The sequence below is a fragment of the Notechis scutatus genome, chromosome 4 (assembly GCF_049901735.1).
Source record: "Notechis scutatus isolate UNSWTSFEM ecotype Mainland chromosome 4, rNotScu1.2, whole genome shotgun sequence".
Taxonomy (NCBI): Eukaryota; Metazoa; Chordata; class Lepidosauria; order Squamata; family Elapidae; genus Notechis; species Notechis scutatus.
Genome location: NC_142012.1, coordinates 79287790 through 79310011, shown reverse-complemented (window position 1 = coordinate 79310011; position 22222 = coordinate 79287790). Strand labels below are relative to the sequence as shown.

Below are 22222 nucleotides of genomic sequence, written 5' to 3'. Positions count from 1 at the left end.
AGCTGGGGCTCTCCTGAACCCCTGCAAACCCTCAGCAGCCCAGCCCTGTGTTGAGGTAATTCCCCGTTAGGAGAATGAGCGCATACAGGGAGACGTATTTGAGAGGAGTGTTTGAATAATACACACAGAGCACACAGATACACTGTACAGTAAATGTAGGTTTTTACTTCCAGAAAGGTTTAAGCAAGTCCAAAATAAGCAATCCAGAGTCATTCACAAGTTAAATCAGCCAGTTTTCAATCCAGGGATAATCCAAATATCAAAGTCCAGTGTCAGAAAACAGTTCAGTAACAGACTTACATTAAATCCAGTAATATCAGTCAATTAGGAAAAATGGAGGAACGGCAATATTTTCCAACAGAAGGAAACAGATACTCACTCAGACACACTCTCTTCTGAGACTAAGACTAAGACTATCCAGGTTTCTGGCTCCATCTTATGGCCCTTTGAAAAACCACACCCAATTGCAGTTTTTGCAATCTCTTAAAGATATAGTACTAAAATGTTTATCCTGGTTTGTATATTTCTAACCCAAATACCTGTTAGGTGACTTATATTCCTAACACCCTGGCCCCGAACCTTCTCACTATCCTAGTTGCTTTTCTCATTCTTTCTAGTTCCTCCGCATCCATTTTGCACTTGGGCAACCAGAAGGACAAATATTCCTTGTACTTCTTACCAAATCCGCTTCATCAAGTGCACGAGAGACAGTTCTGAAGTAAATGTATTACTATATACATGTAGATGTGGTGGGAGTGGAGAAATAAGACGGGTGGGACATGAAGTCCCAGTTGAGTGTGCCATTCTTGCCTGGAATATAGCTTGAATGAAACTTGGCTGGGTCGTCGGATGAATCCATGTTCAGGTGCTTTGCAAAGAGATGGATTTATTGTTTATCATGTCTTGTCACCCTGAAGAGAATATTAGGACATAAGGCTGAAAGGACTCTTGGAGGTCTTCTGGTCCAACCACTGTTCAAGGCAAGAGACTATACTATCCCGTGGTAGTTTGTGTTAGTAGTAGTGGCTAGAGTGCAAGTATTGCAGGCTACTTCCGTTGGCTGCTGGCTGACTGCGATTTGGCAGTTTGAATCTCAACAGGCTCAAGGTTGACTCAGCCTTCCATAGAGTTTCATAGAATAACAGAGTTGGAAGGGACCTTGGAGGTCATCTAGTCCAACCCCCTGCTCAAGCAGGAGAGTCTATTCCAATTATTAGCCTCTACCTAGGATCGAACTCACAGCCTCCTGATTGCGAGGCGAGAGCTCCACCTCTAGGCCACCGGAGTTGCCATCCTTCGAAGGTAGGTAAAATGAGGACCCAGATTGTTGGGGTCTATAGGCTGACTCTTTAAAGAGAGGGCTGCAAAGCACTGTGAAGTCTAAGGGCTATTGCTATCCCAGGCAAATGGCTGTCCAATCTCTTCTCAAAACCTCCAGTGATGGAGCACCCACAACTTCTCCTGATTATTGTTCTCACTGTTGGAAAAAATTTCTCCTTAGTTCCAGATTGGATGTCTCTTTAATGATCTTCCATCCATCACTTCTTGCCCTGTCCTCAGGTTCTTTGGAAAATAGTTCGACCCCCATTTTTTGTGACAACCCCTCAAATACTGGAATAGTGCTATCATGTCACTCCTACTCCTTCTACCTATCTATCTCTGACATCTATCTGCGACAGGAAGTTGTCTTCCATTTTTATTTTATTTTATTTTATTTGGGGGGGGGACACTTCTAAATTTGGAGTTTGTAAAGATTCTCATTACAGTGGATGTCTTGATAGGATCTGTGCATGAAGCAAATGCATAGCTATGAGCATCTTAGCCATATGTGTGTGGGGAGGAGGGGGGATTGCAAAGCATAGAAAACCACAACATTTATCAGAAAGTACGAGTGACTTTTGGGATGCTGTAAAATAAAAAGGAGGGTTTTGCAGAAACCCTTATCCGTGTGCTCTCTCTACAGAAGACATATTCCAGACATTTTCACCCTGAAAGATAACTTTCTTCTTACACATTGCTGAGAGACCCAGTTTTTAAAAAACAAAAAACAAAAAAAACAAAGCAGAGAACAAAAGCCAATTTGCAATCAACTTTTAATCTCTAATTTTAATGTAGAGCAGGAAGTGGAAGGGGGCGGAAGGACAGAAATGGAACTGCCACATTTGCCAAGAGCAACCAGGATGATGAGGGGACTGGAAGTTAAAACATACGAAGAACGATTGCAGGAACTGGGCATGGCTAGACTAGTGAAGAAAAGGACCAGGGGAGACAGGATAGCAGTCTTCCAATATTTGAGGGCTGCCACAGAGAGGAGGAGGGGTCAAGCTAATTTTTGAAGGCACCTGAAGGCCAGACAAGGAATAATGGAAGGAGAAATTCAACCTGGAAATAAGGAGAAATTTTCTGACAGTGAGAACAATCCACCCGTGGAACAGAAGTTGCCTTCAGAAGTTGTGGGAGCTTCATCACTGGAGGCTTTAAAGAAGAGATTGGACAGCCATTTGTCAGAAATGGTGTAGGGTCCCCTGCTTGAGCGGGGGGTTGGACTAGATGACCTACAAGGTGCCTTCCAACTCTGTTAATCTGCTTTTCGTCCCTGATAATGATCAAAAGAGGCTGCTTTGGCAATCAATCCTTGTCGACTGCAAGATGACTCATTCTCTTAGCCATTTGGCTGTGTTTTGGATAATTATATTAGCCAGAATAGGAATGCTCTTTTAAGAGGGGTTCAGAAAAACAGTGATTTCCCCAAGGGCAGTGAATGAGTTCATGAGACAAGTGATATTTGAGTCGAGAACCTTTTGATCTGCTGTTAAACACTTGGCTGTCTCTGACTCTTTGAAGGTAATATCCTCTTCCACCTCTAAAAAAACTTGCATCCCATCTGGTCCAAGCTGCTTTCGGAAGTTACTCTTTTCCAACTCCTGCGTAGGAAACCTTGCCAAGGTTCTTCATCAGAACAGCTCTTTGACCTCTCCACATCTATTTGCATGACAATAATTTTGTGCGGGGGGGCAAAATGGTGATGCGGTATTTCTAATCCTTCCTCTTCTCAAGAGCTCCCCTCTTCTCTCTCTTTATGTCAGCGCACATGTGCACATTTAATAATAATGGAAATAATCTGCGGCGTACTGTTGTTGAAATTAGAAAGCAACTAGAGAATGCATGCTAAAGCACCGGCTAGAATTCACTACACCAGCAATTATGAGGACACTGAAGTCAGCAGGAGATTACTGCCCTTCTTCCGTGGTGGTGGAACCAGATTCCATCACAAATGCAAGAAAACAGAAGACAGAATATAGAACCATAGGGCTGGAGCGGACCTCAGAGATCTTCTATTCCAATCCCTTGCTCAAGGCAGGAGATTTCTATATAATTCTGCACAAATGGCTATCTACTCTCCTCTTGAAAATCTCCAGTGATGGAGCATCCAACAACTCGGTGGGGCAAGCTGTTCCACTGATTAATTGTTCTCACTGTCAGAATCCTTACTTCTATGCTGGATCTCTCTTTAATGATTTTCCACCTGTTACTTATTCTCCCACCTTTGGAGAAGAAGACGAATCCAGAGGTGGGTATTCAGCAAGTTCTGACCAGTTCTGGAGAACCGGTAGCAGAAAATTTAAGTAGAACCTGCAAATCCCACCTCTGACTGGCCCCGCCAACCTCATCTCTTTTCTGCCTCCCATTGAGTCCCAGCTGATCGGCTGGGTCTTCTTTGGTTGCCCTGCACAGGAGAACAGAGCTGGGAAGCAGGTTAGTGGGTGGGGAAGGAATGGGGATTTTACAGTATCCTTCCCCTGCCACGCCCACCAAGCCACGCCCACCAAGCCAAGCCATGCCTACCAAGCCAAGCCAAGCCCACTGAGCCACACCCACAGAACCGGTAGTAAAAAATGTTGAATCCCACCACTGGACAAATCCCCTCTTCTCTGTGACAACCCCTCGTGGGGAATGGGGGAGCCCACCCAAGAGGTTATTTTGTGTGAGTGCAAATTGCTACAGAGTGTGCAAATTGCCAGGAAAAATTTTCAGGACTGTTGCCAGGAGGACCTGCTGAGATAAGCATATGCCACAAAATCTGGTTGAGGCTATCGTATTTCTTGAAGTGGTCAAAATAAGCATGTTTCCCAAAATCGCTTAAGAGAACATGGATATTCTTGGAGAATATGGATATGTCTATTGACCAGAAAATTAGGACCGTTGTTTAGAAAGATGATCAAATGTACATTCTCCACTAAGGATGAAGGTGCAGTGGTCATCGTGATAAGAATCTTCCAATGTCTAAGGGGCTGCCCCAAAGAAGAGGGAGTCAAGCTATTCTCCAAAGCACCTGAGGGCAGGACAAGAACCTATGGATAGAAACTGACCCAGGACAGAAGCAACCTGGAATCAAGGAGAAACTTACTGACTTGTGAGGACAAGTAACCAGTGGAACAACTTGCCTCCAGAAATCGTAGGGTCTCCATCACTGGAGGTTTTTAAGAAGAGACTGGACAGCCACTTATCTGAAATGTATAGGTTCTCCTGCTGGAGCAGAGGACTGGACTAGAAGACCTCCAAGGTCCCTTCCATCTGTTATTCTGTATACATTTAGTCATATTACCTCTTACCTATCAACTCATATTTGTCCTCTTCATCCCCCAACCCATACACATATACAATTTAATGTTTATCTTCAAGGATTTTGGACATGATAGTCGATGTGTCGGTATATTAAGGCCTTCACAGTAACCAAAGGCAACACACGCGGTTCTAGTCTTCCAGCAAGCACTATTTCCTTCCATGACATCCAGCTATAACTTAGCATCCTGCTTCTCCTGATTTGAGGTTCTGCCAATTGCTGGAAAAAAAATGATTTCCATGAAAGGCGTAACTTTTAAAAGCACTTGGCCGCATGTCATTGGTGAAATGACACCCTTTTCTTTGATGTCGTGTTCATAAGCAACTTGCCACCTCCGTGTGAGTGTTATCGGCATAATATTTTTGTTAGTTGATGGTATCGGTGCCAATGCGTGGCGGCCATTTGTTCTTTTGCAGAATCATCTTGCTTCTGACTTATTTTTCTATGGAAAAAAAAATGATACGGGCAACACACATCCATCCTTTAGATAACTTTTTTTCTGTTACGAGATCAAATCACTGTAGTTAAATACCCCCGCCATCCATTTTCCTGGCTAGATGTTCTGGCTTAAGAGTTTATTTTTTACTCGTGGACTGCTGCAGGCTTGGCTATCCCGTAATTAATGTAACGGAGGGGAAAGTAAGGCCCGTTTTTGTTGGCCTGTTGGTGTTTAGTAAGGCCTCTCTTGTTCATTCTCTTGCAGATGTAATTTGTTTATTATTTGTTTTATTTATGAAATTTATTTGCTGCTCGTCTCGTATCCATTAACTCTTGGATTAATTGGATGCAGCAAACTATTCCACCTTATTGTGTAACTTTGTCTTTTGATCTTGCTATCCCTTCTGGAGAAAGAGAGAGAGAGAAAGGGAGGGAAGGAGGGAGGGAGGGAGGAAAGAAGGAAGGAAGGAAAAGAAAGAAAGCAGTGAGATGGTACAGAAGGGAGGATGGGAGAAGGGGAGGGAGAAAGTTGGGAAGAAGGAAGGGAGGGAGGAAAGAGAGAAGGAAGGGAAGGGAGGAAGTTGGGAGGAAGAAGGGAGGGAGGAAGAAGGAAAGTGGGAGGGGAGGGAGAAAGTTGGGAGGGAGAAGGGAGGGAGAATAAGAAAGGGAGGGAGGGAGGAATAAAAGAGGAAAGGAAGGAAGGAAGAAGGATGAAGGGAGGAAGAAAGTTTGGAGGGAGGGAGGGGAAGGAAGGAAGGAAGGAAAAGAAAAAGAAAAATAAAGTAAAGAAAGAAAGAAAGAAAGAAAGAAAGAAAGAAAGAAAGAAAGAAAGAAAGAAAGAAAGAAAGAAAGAAAGAAAGAAAGAAAGACTAGACAGACAGACATGCTTTCTTTGGCTGTTCCACATTGCTACACATAGTTCATCTCAATTTTCCCTGTTACCCTTAATTCCCTATGGTTTTAAAGATTTAATCTTTGATGCTGATAATTGTGGTTATTTATTTCATCAGGGTTTCTCTTTGTTACGATTGCTTCTGGGTTTTCTTCAGAAGTAAATTAGGCCATGTAAGATTCGAACCTCAAAAATATGGATTTTCGCCACTTAATTCTACATAATCTCTGCAGAAGACATAAAAGAGAGAAATGGTGTAATACAGTAGGCTTTGCTCAAAAATTAATAAAAATACAGACAGCTGTGAAACATGGTCTGAAAATGGGGACATTTAGTAGAGAAGACTTTTCACGAAGGTGTAGGGTCTCCTGCTTGAGCGGGGAGGGTGGACTAGATGACCTACAAGGTCCCTCTCAACTCTGTTAATACTGTATGTGTAAAAAACATATTTGGTGGAGCACTTATAGGCAGCAACCAGAAGATGGTGGCCTAACCTTAGAAATGAGATGATTGCTTTTACAAATATTAGACACATGTTGGTCATTATTTATCTAAATGTGCACATCAGCATTTGTAGACTTCTGCTATGCTCTGTCTGTCTCCCTCTGTGTGTAAATCTAAGGCTGAGCCAACAAAGCAATTCACAGAAGCTTTTCTAGATGTGAAGAATCACCTTTTTTTGGCCTGTCTCCCTGAATGTTTTCAGAACTAGGCAGCCAATGTATTTATAGTGATAGTTCAGAATGAGGGCAGAAAAGGAGGGCAGAAAAGGAGAATGAGAGCTCTCACTCCAAATTAGCTTAATGATGTCCTTGCTTAATTAGGGAGGCTAGGGAAGAATAGATCCCTACCTTGGCAATAACATCTAACTATAGATAGATAGATAGAATTCTTTATTGGCCAAGTGGGCATATGTTCTCGGTGTACATGAAAGAAAAGATACATTCATCAAGAGTAAAGAATGATAAGATACAACACTTAATGATAGACATACGGTACAATAAGCAATCAAATCATTCTAGGAAACTGTGTTTTTCTGAAAATAAGACCCTGTCTTACATTTTTTTGCCACCAAAAAAGGCACCATGTTTTATTTTGGGGGGATGTCATCCACTGACTAACCTCACTTGTGTGTGTCGCCCCCAGCCTCCTTTTCGCTATCAAAGGCCTTCGGGAACTTCTTCTGTGGTAGCCAGCAAAGTTTCCTGAAGGCCTCTGAAGCTGGTAACAGACCTCTGGATCGATCCAGAGCTTTGTTATCAGCTACAGAGGCCTTCAGGAAAGCTTTACTAGCCTTGCCAGCTGCAGAAGAAATGGGCCAGCAAGGCAGGTGTCAGGGTGTGCGAGGCCTGGCTACACAACTGTCCAAAGGTAAGTAGTAGGGCAGTTCCACACACCCCCATCCCCACCCTAGATAATTTTACCTGTCCACTCTGAAGTGGGCAGGATCTTAATCAGGGCTTATTTTGGGGTGTAGGGCTTATATAGCGCACACATGTAAAAATCAAGCTAGGGCTTACTTTCAGGGTAGGTTGTATTTTCTGGGAAACAGGGTAATATTCATCCACATTAATGCTTCTTTTTTATTCTGAAAATATTTGTGGATCGAACATCAATTACAACCTTGTAGAAAATATTGCATGATTACAATTCGCTATCAGGTGCCCAAGCCCTTATCCAACTATTCTTCTATACATCTTTTTCATAACACCACATATGAAATAAGAATACATGTGGAAAAATAGCACACTTCTGCCTCCCAGACTTCAATTACTTGTCTTTGTACATTGCTTTAGATATTGTTGAGGTATGATGGGAAACAAAGCATCTGTAAGACAAATGTTATCCTCCTCTAACCACAAGTTTAAGGATAGCTGGGATAGGGAAAGGTATTATTAAAAAAAAAAAATCTAGTTAAAAGGATAGGTTGCTTAGCATCCATAAATCCTAGGCATTTTCCTTAAAAACGCACAACATAAATCATATATTATTCGAAACAAAACTTTCTTTGCTTAGTAAGAAAATTAGTAGCTAACTTTCAGTTAGCAGAAATTATTCTGAGAGAAATTGTTTAGCCCTATATATGTTCACTGCTGTTTTGGTGGGTACCATACCACCAATTGCTTTAAGAGATGAAAAAACAATTCCATTCTGGAAATAAGCTATATTTCAGATACAAAGATTTTTTTAAAAAAAAAAATGCTATAGGCAATTCATCACGCACATAATGAAATTATTTTGGTGGGCTGAATTTTCTAGAATCCATTTGGATGGAAAATAAATTATCTTGTGTTCAGTTTTATTGTGAGTTCACTTGTACACTTTTATTCCATGATATGTGCACTTTTCTGGATTCTACAATGCACACCTGCAATTAAAAATGCATGCAAAAAAATGAACCCAGTTTAGTGAAAATTAATTAAATTAGAGCAATTTGCTTGGCAAAGATGCATGCCTTCAAAGATGCATGCACAAAAGCAAGGTGGGGTTTGTTTGTTTTTCATGCTGATTTGGGAAAAAAGCATTTACAAGTTAGTAAAATAAGCTTAAGGTCAGAAAAATGAGAATATGAGTTAAAATGGAACTAGTCTCAAAGATAAAGCTGTTGGCCTACATGATTTATTCATGTGAATCAGCTTGTAGATTAACAAACCAAAATCCATTGCTATGATTCTGTGATTCTATAAACTGGATAATTTAGTTTATTTTGCTAACCTCCCGTCTCAGAGTACTAACAATAAAATATACAGAGTTCAGAATATATAGCATACAATATTTTCATCCTTTCTTCCAATACTGTTCCTTTCTTCCTATATAGAAATGCTAAGAGTTTGCAACTGAGTAGCATAATATAGTTGATCAGCTGAAGAGAAGAGCTGGAGAGCTGAATAAGCTACTTGGATGAGAAGTGAAACATCTTCATAGAAAAACAAGAAAGTCCAGTTGCCTCTTGAAAACCCATCTTTGTGTACCCCTTTGTTCATCATTGCTACCCAAGTGATTAGCTCTCCCTTCCCCAAACCATGATTGCTGTATTGGCTGGGGGAAGTTATGCATCCCAATGGCACCATGTTGGAACAAGCTGCCATATGCCAGCTTTATCTAGGCAGAAACATTGCTTGTTTGCTTAATCGACTGAATCATTGCTTCTCCATGCACTTGAGGTGGTATCTCTACCACACCTTCCTCCAATTCCTCCCCCTCCCAATAACCCTAATTCTGGATAGTAGAGGAAGAATAAAAAGCCCCAAGCAAGCCAGATTCCATGCTCACTTAAAAACATGCCTCTATATTAAATAATGTTTTTTCCCTCAAATTTAGAAAAAACATTTGTGTAGGTCAACATTCTTCAGATATTTATCCCGGGGTTTACTGAGAATACAATTCTTAGAATTCTGTTCGGTATATGGTGTTTTTTTTTAAAGGAATTGATTGGAACTGTGGCATTCTACAATTTAACAGATTAACAGAGTTGGAAGGGACCTTGTAGGTCATCTAGTCCAACCCCTGCCCAAGCAGGAGACCCTACACCATTTCTGACAAATGGCTGTCCAATCTCTTCTTGAAAGCCTCCAGGGATGAAGCTCCCACAACTTCCGAGGGCAACTTTTGTTTCATCAGTTGATTGTTCTCCCTGTCAGAAAATTTCTCCATATTTCCAGGTTGCATCTTTCCTTGTTCAGTTTCCATCTATTATTCCTTGTCTGGTCTTCGGGTGCCTTGGAAAATAGCTTGACCCCCTCCTTCTCTCTGGGGCAGCCCCTCAAATATTGGAAGATGCTCTCCTGTCTCCCCTGGTCCTTCTCTTCCCTGGATTAACCAGGCCCAGTTCCTGCAACTGTTCATCGTATGTTTCATTGTGGTTGAAAATTAAAAAAAGAAAAGGAATTATCCACTCTCCTTTTTTGCCAATATATGAATGACCTGAGAGATTCTATTCAGAATCACCACAACTTGTAAACCATCAACATTTATCCCTAGTCCACTTTTAATAGTAGCCTTGGAAAGGAGAAGCTTTGTTTCTAAAAGAATTTTATTGTCCTATTTTGAATTACAGCAGCGTGGACTGTATGGATTGTCAGACTGACAGAGAGTAATGCCTTCTCCTAGCTTTGAAAGCTTTCTCCGGACAGTTTGCCAATAGTACTTTAATGACTTGAATAAACAGACAGTGATTCATAAACTGGGAAGTCAGCAAAGTGGAGAGGTTTGAAAAAGCTGTTTGGGGGGGGGGGGCAAGAAAAAGATCTGAGGATAAAAATCGCCCAAATATAGACGGTTCTCTGTACGCTCTTAAATATGCCTGAATTAAAGCTGTGTTGGATTCCAACTCTCTAGAAATTGGCATTTAATGTTTTATGTGGATGCACATCAATCACAGGCAGAAAAAAGGATTGTGGTATATTTTTTTTAAGCCTTGGTTTTACATCACTGCTTACCTCTAGAAGTGTAGTATTTAGAATGACTGGGCAATAAATGAACTTTTTCCCCTGGAGCGACAGTCCATAAGAAGTGGGTACTCTGTCATTTTAGCATTATATTTTTCCCCTGTGTTCAGAGCTATGCTGGGGTGCAGAGGCAGAGAATTGATGGTGCACATGGAACAAAAGGTGTGTATCAGGAGAGGGCATTTTTTCTGCATCAATGCCTATTGATTCACCTTGATTCAAAGACAGCTTGATCACTCTCTCCCTCTCTCTGTCCCTCCCTCCCTGTCTCTCTCCCCCTCCCTCTCTCTGTCTCTCTTTCTCCCTCCGCCCCTCTTTCTGTATTCATCTATCTATCCATCCATCCATCCATCCATCCATCTCTCCCTCCCTCCCTCTCTCTCTGACTCTCTCTCCCTCCTTCCCTCTCTCTCTGTCTCTCCTTCCCTTTCTCTCTCTATCCATCTATCTATCCATTGCTCCTTCTCCCCCTCCCTCCCTCCCTCTCTGTCTCTGTATCCATCTATCTATCCATCCATCCCTCTCTCTCTCCCTCTCTCTCTCTGCATCTCCCTTCCTCCCCCTCTCTCTGTCTCTCCCTCCCTCCCTCTCTTTCTCTTTGTATCCATCTACCTATCCACCCATCCATCCCTCTCTCTCGCTCCCTCTCTCTGTCTGTCTCTCCCTTCTTCTCTCTCTCTGTCTCTCTCTCCCTCCCTCCCTCCCTCTCTCTGTATCCATCTATGTCAGTGGTGGGATTCAATTTTTTTTACTACCGGTTCTGTGGGGGTGGCTTGGTGGGGGTGGCTTGGTGGGGGTGGCAGGGGAAGGATACTGTAAAATCTACAGTCAAAGGTGGTATTTGCCGGTTCTCTGAACTACTCAAAATTTCCGCTACCGGTTCTCCAGAACTGGTCAGAACGACTTCAGCAACAGAGTGGTCAATGTCTGGAATACTCTACCTGACTCTGTGGTTTCTTCCCCAAACCCCAAAAACTTTAACCTTAGACTGTCTACTATTGACCTCACCCCTTTCCTAAGAGGTCTGCAGGGGGCGTGCATAAGCGCACCAACGTGCCTACCATCCCTGCCCTATTGTTTATTTTTTCTTATATGTACCCATTTCATGTATTCATAACTATGTATATACTTATACCTATTATCTTATAAGTGATTGACAAATCAAAATAAAAAAATACCACCTTTGATCTATGTATCCATCCATCCCACTCTCTCTCTCCCTCCCTCTCCTTCTCCCTCTCCCCCTGCCCCCCCAATGTCCATCCATCCTGTTGCTGTGCAATTCAGTCTGGAAGTGCTGAGCTTAGCGCAGTGGGAGTACTGGAACCCATTGTTGTGGTAAATGTGGCTATTATTCTCTCATACCACTCATTGTTTTACTATCAGTTTTGGGTGGTGCCTCTATAACAGAACAGAATAACAGAGTTGGAAGGGACAAGGACCTTCATCTCGTCCAGCCCCCTGCCCAGCAGGAGACCTTACACCTTTTCTGACAGAGGGCAGTCCAGTCTCTTCTTGAAAGCCTCCAGTGATGAAGCTGCCACAACTCCCGAAGGCAACTTCTGTTCCATGGGTTGATTGTTCTCTCTTAAAGCTGGGGGAGCCTTCATAGTACAGACCTCACCAGTGGGGTTCTGGCAGCAGCCACAGCTTCTAGACCCCTTGGTTGGATGTCACAGTGGCGTAGGGTTTCTGTCGCGGTGTCTTCGTAGCACTTCGAGGTTGACCTCCAAGCCTCTCCCCTGTCTCCAGTACAGGAGAGAGCAATGGGTGAGGCATATGGAGCTAATCCCTTCTGATGGCATGGCCCACCCATCTCACCTGGGTTCTGATCATCAGAGACTCCATGCTGGTGGTCTGCCATTGAATGCTGAAGATGGAGTGGGGAAAGTTGCATGTGAAATTTCTCTGGTTATCTTCTGTGCCTTGTACAGAATTTAAACTGGGTGAATAAATAATAAACTTTGGGTGATCTTGAAAAATCTAAGCGGTGGTGATTGGGTTAGTACTTGGGTGGAATACAGGTAGACAATGCCAGAATTATAAACTAGGATGGGAAGTTAGAGAATTATCCAACTTCCCATCCTAGTTTATAGTGGCTTTCAAACTATTGCCACCCCACCACCCATAAAGTATACGTAGATGTTCTCACCAGGTGCTGAGTTCATCTCAAGACAATCTTTAGCTTTATATATAAAACACCATCAGTGTATGTGGGTTTTTTTCCTGGAAAAGTAGAATTTACTTGCTAGCACAAGGGGGAAAAACATAAAAGTGAGCAGAAAGGAAGGAAGAAATTGAAAAAAAGAAGAAGAGAAGAATTGGCTGTGCAAAAACTTTACCCATTCATTTTGCACATCTGCGATAAATATTTCACTCCAGATGTAGGAGGAGGAGGTCAATGGGTACTTGGGAATATCCTTACACTAATTATATTCTTTATGCTAATTGTAGAAGATACCCAATTGTTCAAGCAACACCTTCTTTACTGATTCCTGGAGGTCCTGACACACGTTGTAGGATCTGACAGCCTCTCTTATTGTATGAGTCTTCTTCGGAAAGTTAAAAAAAATAATTAAAAAACATAAGGATAATGTTGCTTGGATATGTAGCAGTTTATGTTCATTAGGTCCTGTAATTTGCTTTAATTACATTAGGCTTAAATGAAAGCAGGCAGGAAAAACAACAGCTGAAATTAATTTCGATACATTAGTATTACTGAGAAACAGGCCTTTAATTAGTTCGTCACAGAAATCAGTGCACAATTAGTTAATTAGTAGAATGTGTAAAAAAAAGACAAAGAAAAAAGGCAATGAATCTGCTGGAAGCAATTTCAGAGAAGGAAAAAGAACAACCTATCATCAGTCTGGCCGATCATTTAAGTCAGGGGGTCTTCAAGCTTGACAGCTTTAAGACTTGTGGACTTCAACTCCCAGAATTCCTCCTCCAGTCATGTCAGCTCAGGAATTCTGGGAGTTGAAGTCCACAAGTCTTAAACTTGCCAAGTTTGAAGACCCTTGATTTAAGTTTTTGATGGACCTTCAGTTGTCTTGGTTTCTGTATCTGATCAGAGCTGCTTTTAGTCTCTTAGAAATGGAGAAGTCGCCAAGCAATTAATAAGCTTCAACTTATTATGGAGGGACCACAAGTTTAATAGCCTGAACATACAACACCCCAAAGGTCCTTTTTCAAGAGGCAACTGGGCTTTCTTGTTTTTCTTTGAAGACCTTTCGCTTTTCATCCAAGAAGCTTCCTCAGCTCTCCATCTCTTCTCTTCAGCTGAAGAAGCTTCTTGGACGAGAAGTGAAACGTCTTAAAAGAAAACCAGAAAGTCTAGTTGCCTCTTGAAAAAGCACCTTTGAGACAACCAAGACCTGGAGGACTGAGAATCTCCATAGCCATTGAACTTGGAACAGGAAGACGGTGCTGAATTTGGAAGAATAACAGCTTCAGAAAGTACAGCTTGGAAACACACCAGCAAATATTGGGCAACAGGCTTCAGTTTCGTCTATATGATCAGTGTGTAAACCTGCTTTGGCTGCAGTGTGTAACTCTAAGTGAAGTGCAGTCTGAACAAATGTTAGAGTAGGACCAGTTGTAAAGATCCAGATTGGGAGGGCAGTGTGATTCAGAGGGGACAGCAACATCCCTGTAGCATCAGTCAGCTGTGATCTCCTAGCCTTCCAAATCATGCTGTGGCTTTGAATTCAGAGCAATGGTGTTCTGACCCAGCTCTCCAAACACCATAAACCCTCTGAGGTGAACTCAAAAGATTCCTTTATTAGGAATGTCCGCAGCCCCAGCAAAAAGTTTCTCTTGCAGGCGAACAAGTCTGGCCAGCCAGAAGATGAATAGTTGTCTGCCAGGCCTATTCTTCTCCACCCCCTGCCTTTTATCCCTAGAGCTAGAGTGGAGCCTCACTCACAGCAGTGGCTCTTCTGTCCCAAGTACCAGTCCACAGATTTCCACTGCTTTCCTCTCCTCTGCCTTCTGCTCAGCTGCACATCAGGCACTGGACCCAGCTGTTCCTCCTCTTCCTCATCAGGCACCTCCCGACCTGGGGGCTGTTGACTTTCCATCTGAGGGCTGACCGATGCCCCCACCTGTCTTTTCGGACTGTGGTTACTTGAGCTGTTCAAGGTTCTTTGAAGGGGACATTTTCACAAATTTGTGGAGTGTGTGAACAAAGGATCCATTTTCAGGGTCATTAAGGTAGCTATGTCCTCTGTAGGGCTTGAGGCGGCTGCTTAAAATGTCCTCCTGGTTACTTCTGCCTGCATGGCAAAACTCACACCAAGTCTTTTTGGAGAAGGGCATTTTGATTCCTAACAAATGCTGTTTAGAAGTGAGAAAGCACATTTTGGTCATTACAAGAAGCCATCGTTAATTGCAGATGAAAGCAAATCCTTGCAAGCTCCTCCAGGGACATATCCTGTCAACCTATCTTCAACCAGCAAAGTATTCTTATATACAAAGGCCCTCATCCTCAACCTGCTGACTGCACAACTCCCAAAATCTGAAATGTGCCATAAACTCAATCTTTTATCTGATGAAGGGCAAGTGTTGCCGAATTGTGCAGAGGGTCATGGCTCAAGTGGTTGAAGCACTTAAATGACCATGACTGTTTAAAATCTCCCCTTTAGTTGCTCACTTTCAAATACGCTGGTTTTGCAGTTGCAATCTTCATCGGGATTATGAATTTCATGGAATTTATTACCTGCATCGAGTGTCCTGGAAGCTCAGTGGTTAAAATGCTAGGATTATGTTCGAGAGCCAAGTGCCATGCGACAGGGTGAGCTTCCATCCTCACCTCAGCTCTCTCTCTGTGTGTGTGTTTGTTTGTGTGTATTTTGTTTTTGTTTTTTAAACAAATTTGACAATAATATTGTCACCACCTCTCTTGGTTAAAGCTTCCCAGATCTATCCCAGATTTTTTTCATCCTTCCTCCATAAATAGACAACCTTCTTTGCACCAGGCTGAATTTTTTTAGCGAGTGAATACTTTTACATCAGTACTTTGGTGTACTAATCAATGATTTTTATGATGTGCTCTGCTAGGGCAAAGCAGAGAAAATAAAGTATTAATGACCAAGACATAAATAATTAACCGAAATATTTATTTACAGAGTTTGCAAGTACATAGTTCTCTCTCTTTCTAGGCAAAAAAAAATGTAAATGATTTGATTTATCCCTCTCTTTTTTTTTGGTGCTTTTGATAAACTCGGAAGCAAAGCAACAGAGGGTGCATGCAGACACACCAAAATATACATATTGTAAGGCATGTAAGAGGCATTCCCCTTGATAGGAAATGCATTACCAACTCATCAGCAGAACTTTTAGCTGAAGAAAGAGACATCAGCCGTCTGGGCTATTCCTGATCCACAGTGAATCTGCCATACTTCGTAGCTTCAATGTAAGGCTGTGCAAATTTGACAAGGGGCAGAGGAATTCAAGAGTAATCACACAGGGGTCTAAGTATGTGCGGCAGCTGACAACTGAGATCATCGTCTTCGCATTGCTCTGAGCCAGTCAGGGAAAGGTTGAAGCTGTATACTTTCAACATAGAGAGTGTAATGTTTAATCCATTATTATTTTTTTATTATTATTTTTACAGAGGGTGAAGAAGAAAGACAGAAATAGGGGAGAAGCACAGAAATAGCTGACACATTGTTCTGGGCATATTTGGTTCCAGAGTCACAGAGGTCTAAGAAGGAAAATCTACTCAGGCATTATCAGGAGAAAAAATATATATATGAAAAGATTTGCTGTTTTGCCAAGGGTGAGCGCAGTGATGAGTTGCCTAGGCAATTGGTTCCTGTGGAGACAATAAATATACCGTAAATAAAGGGATTTTAAGCTTTATTACAGGTATCTATGGAGATTCTCAGTCATCCAGGTGATAGTTGTCCCAAAGGTGATTTTTCAAGAGGCAACTGGACTTTCTTGTTCTCAGAAGACATTTCGCTTCTCATCCAAGAAGCTTCTTCACTTTCTTTCTTTTCTTGGAAATCGTTTCGCTTCTCATCCAAGAAGCTTCACGTGATCTTGATTCCATGTCTCTATTTATACAACCCAGGATTGTATTAGCTTTTTCGGTGGCTGCCGCACACGGCTGGCTCATATTCAAGTCATCGTCCACTAAGACTCCCATTGTCCCTCTCACAGTTCCTGTTGTTGAGCCGGGTCTCGCCTAATCCGTACTTGTATCTTTGATTTTTCCTGCCTAAATGAAAAGCTTTGCTTTTCTCTAATAATAGCCCTCTTTGGTTTTAGCAAGGTTAACTAAAGTGGTAGCTGTGGGCGAGGAAGTAAACGACAAAAATTATGGTGTCTACCAATTTGCAGTTCACAGTTCACGATAATTATGGCACTCTGAGGATGAAAAAAATAGAAGGTTCCCACCGTTAGTGCACATTAATACTGCATTATCATCTGGGGAATCGTGATTATTGGACAGGGATATTGGCCATTGGAGGGGACTTCCCCCCCTTTTAATTTTTTTTTTTATTATTATTTCATTGCTGCTTGTCAGCTAATCACACTGGAGCTGGTTTCGACCATTTGCTTCCAAATGTGATGCTGGTATTTTGCCTTGCTGTATTCAAATTAAAGCTACATAAAACTCCTCTTTAGTTATGGCAAATGCTCATTCAAAGGGAATGGAGCGGAAACTGCCCTGGGCACGACGGAGATAGCGATTATCCAAACGGGTTGAGTAAAAGGAAAAGGTTCCATGACGTTGTTATTATTAAAATTATCTACTACATAGCCAGTAAATATCAAAGAAAAGAATGAGATATCTGCACAACGCCTTAGATTTCACGTAGAACTTTTGCCTGGGGTCTATTAGACCTACTAGAAATCAGGTGAATCTGAGAAACAATTTTTTATCTTGAATTGGTAGGTTTAGACCCTGGGCTGAAGTGCAGGCCACCCTCCAGTTCATTTAGTGACCGTTTAAAGTTGCAATGGTACTGAAAAAAGTGACTTATGACCATTTTTCATACTTATGACCATTGCAGCATCTTCCCCATGGTCTCATGAATTACATTTGGATGCTTGACAAGTGACTCACATTTATGACCGTTGCAGTGTCCCTTTTGTGACCTTCTGACAAGCAATGTCATTGGGGAAGCCAGATTCACTTAACGACCATGTTACTGACTTGACAACTGCAGTGGTTCACTTAATGACGGTGGCACGAAAGGTTGTGAAATGGGGGCAAAATTCACTTAACTGTCTCACTTAGCAGTAGAAAGTTTGGGCTCAGTTCTGGGTCATAAGTCAAGGATTACCTATACAGTTGGGTAGACCTAGAATGCCTGTCTTAATTCTAGAATTACTGTCTAATTACTGTCTAATTCCAACTGTAGACTTAGAGTTATGCCTTAGATCATATTCTCCCTTCTTCTCTAATATGTCTAGCATGACATCAAATGCGTGGTGTAATTTATATTTATGGATTTCCTTGTTAAGTTATACGCCAGTCATCTTTTCCATAGGTAGATTAACACAGGGGTCACCAAACCCCAGTCTGTGGAACGGTACCGGTCCATGGCGTGCCAGAAACCGGGCCACGCAAACAAGCAAAGCCCCATCCCTATGGGATGCAGGTAGCACACCAAACCACACCCTCTCCAATCCATGGAAAAACCTCTCTCTCTCCATGGAACCAGTCCTTGGTGCCCAAAGGGTTGTGGGGGGGACAGTGGACCAACAGGATAATTCATGTCGCCAAGCATTAATGAGAAAAGGAGAAAAGTCATATTCATCTTGAGTTTCGGCCATTTTCAGAAGAATAGTGCTGGTAAGGTTCACTTCTTAGTCACTGTGGTCGCTATGCAGAATTTCTGGTTGTTGTTGTTTTTTTTCCCTGGGATGAATCTCTGGGTGATCAAATAGCACCAGTAGATATGGTTTATATCAGAGGTGGTATTCAGCTGGTTCAGACTGGTTGTGGCGTACCAGTAGCGGAAATTTTGACCAGTTCAGAGAACTGGCAAATACCACCTCTGACTGGGCCCTCCTACTCATCCCTTCCTTTTCCTGTCCTATATTCCATTGGTTTTTTTAGCTTAGCTGATTCACGTGGCAGAGTGGATTGCTACGCCTCAGCTGAGTTAAAAAACAGCTCACCTCACTGAGGGTGATCTTTGAGTGCTGCACGCATGCGCAAAGTGATCTTTGACTGCTTTGAGTGCAGAACTGGTAACGTGCGATACCACTGGTTTATATCTGTAGCAATTCTAGTAAGGTAGAGGCTTCCCTGTCGAACCATGTCCCACACAGGGACGGTGCTCACCACTGTTTCTTGGCCCAGGGAGCCAGTGTTGTCTGAAGGCGTTTTCTCTGGTGCACGGAATGCTGTTAACCTTCCTGCCGAAGTGGTACCTATTCATCTACTTGCATATGCATGCTTTTGAACTGCTCAGAGGGTAGGAGCTGGAGCAAGGAATGGGAGCTCACCTCATCGTGTAGTGGTCGGGTCTCAGACCTGAGCTGTGAGTTTTCCAGCTGACAAGCTCAGTGTCTTTAACTGCCAAGCCATCCTCCTTGCCTCCTCCCTACCCCCAGCAGTTCTAGTATATCTCAGTCATTTTCTTCAACTAGGAATTTTCTTTCAAGGAAACTTCTGCCTCTGAAGCTGATAGTCCCTCTTGTCTCCAGCCTCCCTCCCCCCCCTCAAAAAAAAACAAGCTAAGCAATCTGGCATCTTGTTAATAGCTGGCTGGTTGCTAATTAATTCCTAATCAATTGCACCAATGGCTTGTTTTGACATGGGGCAGAAGGCAGGATGGAAGATATTCATTATCATTTCAACCCAGGTCAATCTTGGCTGCAGCTTATCTTTGAAGTCCAAAACCTTGGACAATGGGAAGGCTTTTGTCTGAAGTCTCCACCTTGAAACTGAGCTGGCTTTGTGCAAATGGATTGTGACTTACGCTGAATTCCATTCAAGTTTGAAAACACAGTGCAGCGTGCATCTGTTTCTGTCATTGTTGCACACCCAGCAAATGTTATTTGAACTGTGATGGCCAGGCTTAATAAAACAGGCAAGCATGCATATGGATTTCTGAGTGTCATAGCCAAATAAATTTGGCCTACCTCCAATGTTGAAACCACTTAAATCAATGCTTTGCTTTTCAGCTTCTTAGATGTATTTAAATTGCACTATAGGAAACAGGTAGCTGCTTGGTCTGACAGAGCCATAGATGGATGGATGGATGGATGGATGGATGGATGGATGGATGGATGGATGGATGGATGGAGAGATGAAGGGAGGGAGAGAAGGGAGGAGAGAGGGGAGGAGGGATGGGGCAAAGTTTCATATACAGTGAGACCCACAATGGATGTCCACTTTCTGTTCTTTTAATTGCCAAGCATTTTTGTGTTCCTCCAGCACAACTGGCCACAGCAAGTTGCCCTGTGACAGGTTGGCTGAGGTGAGTTAGCCGTAGTGAGTTGTCCTGTTGCAAGCCAACACTGGCATTGTGTTTCCTAATTTGTACAACTTTGGTTAAAGCTTGACTAATTGAACTGCAAATTTGGCAGCAATGAAGGACAAATGCGGTTGTCTTAACAGACTCTCACCAGTCCACCAGTGAGCTTTCTAGATGGCTGAAGTAATGGTGGAGATGTAACAGAATTTGAGTGCCCTCCAAACCATCTTTAAGGCTGGACACAGTGTCAGATGAATAAGGCTGACCGCAATAAGCTCAGTCTTGGTCATTGCTATTGCTATTGCCTCAACCTTCCATCCTTCCGAGGTCAGTACAATGAGAATCCAGATTGTTGAGGGCAAGAGGCTGACTCTGAAAACTGTTTAGAGAGGGCTGTAAAGCACTGTGAAGTGGTATATACTGAGTCTCAGTGGCGCAGTGATTAGAGTGCAGTACTGCAAGCTACTCCTACTGCAATTTGGCAGATCGAATCGCACTAGGCTCAACGTTGACACAGCCTTCCATCCTTCCGAGGTGGGTAAAATGAGGAGCCAAATTGTTGGGTGCAATAGGCTGACTCTGTAAACTGTTTTTAGAATGCTATAAAGTGGTATATAAGTCTAAATGCTATTGCTATTGACTCAGCCTTCCATCCTTCTGAGGTCAATAAAATGAGGACCCAGATTGTTGGGGGCAATAGGTTTACTCCATCAACTGCTTAGAGAGGGCTGTAAAGCACTGTAAAGTGGTATATAAGTCTAAGTGCTATTGCTATTTTAGCCCTACCTGAGAATCATTGAATGGGACCGCCCTCCATAGCCATTTGGATCCACTAGCATTTCTGAGCTCCCTTTCATTTTACTTAACTTGACTTCAACTGCAACTCATCCAATCCAATTGACATCATCCTCCAATCACAGTTAAACAATTAACAATCTTTTGTAACAAACTTCAAGTAACAAACTTCAAAGGAGAGATTTTAGCAACTGCTTGGATTTCTGTTTTTGTTTTCCTGTTAAAAACATAACAGGAGCTGTATTGGGTTAGAATCATGCCCAAAAGGCATTTGTGGGTGGATTACCAGCAAAGCTTTGCCTTAGAGTGTCCTAAATAGATGTTATTAAAAAGGGAGGACTCCGTTTAGTGCTCTCTAGCACAAGAATGGTTTTAGCGGAACAAATGCCGAGGGTTACTTTACGTGGCACGAAGTAAACGTGTACAATTAGAGAAGGTGTGCCGGATTCCGATAATGCCGTCTTATGACAACAGGGATTCAAAGAAAAATGTGAGTTTTGCCCATTCATAAATAATAGGGAGCATGCACAATCCCACTGAATAAAAGAACTTCTGGGGGCTCATGGATAAGGTTTCCGTTTGTTTCTTTGTTTCCATGTACTTGGAAGCCCACTGATATATTTCATTCTCTTCTAGAACCAGTCATATCTATCTGCATTTTATTGTGGCTGTGCCTTGCCTTAAAAACAAAGAAACAAGCAAAACAGCTTGAACATTTCCAAGTCTGTATTGTGCAAAGAATGGAATATGAATATATACTGTGTATGTGTGTGTTTGTGTGTATAGAATGAATAAATACACACACACACACACACACACACACACACACACACGTTTGCTGTATAAAATTGAGGAAATCGAATCTACTGTTCGAAGCCAATCATTCCAGTGTTTTGCTTAGAAGGTTTTTAACTTCTTGTTTTCCTATAATCATCGCAGGATATTTAAGCTTCTGCTCTAGATTGGGACACAGCTGAATTTATAAAGTTAGACAGAGGGAAGGACCCACTGATGGATGGAAAGGTGGAAATTACAGAAAAATATCCCTAGGGGGTTTAATATATGGGTTTCCAACTGCCCACAACCATATCGTAAACCTATTACAAGTGAAATCTAGATGTTAGCCTTAAATTTCTCTCGGTTCTCTGTAGCCTGATTAATTTTCAGTGAAAACAGTTGTCTCCTTTCCTTTCCTCTCCTCACTCTCCTACTTCTTTACGTTTTATTCCTCTTTCTTCCAGTGAAATGATTCCTTGTACCATTTTGTTGTTACTGTTCTTAATGTACTGTTTTGTATTGGTCTCCATTCCTGTTCACTTGGGGATATTAATTTGTTTGTTTGCTTTTGAACGCAGAAACATTTTGCTAAACTTCTAATAAGCAAAAATACCAATCCATTAATAATACTCTTTACTGTAATAAAGATACTGAGTCTGAGTCTGAGGCTGGTGTCATTGTGTTGAAGGTTAAAAACTGCTGTGCTGTAGAATTTTGCCAAAGGATGCAATAATGACAAACAACCCTAAAGCATCTGTATCTTTTGCTATTTCTTCAAACCTGGTGCTCATTTTTATAAATCCTTTCC

The 22222-nt window shown here is 42.2% G+C and overlaps 1 protein-coding gene across 13 annotated transcripts in view; it reads left to right on the top strand.

Moving 5' to 3' along the window:
* Positions 1-22222, top strand: part of KCNMA1 (potassium calcium-activated channel subfamily M alpha 1) — a 524126-nt gene that overhangs the window by 412865 nt on the left and 89039 nt on the right. The gene's annotated exons all lie outside the window — the stretch shown is intronic.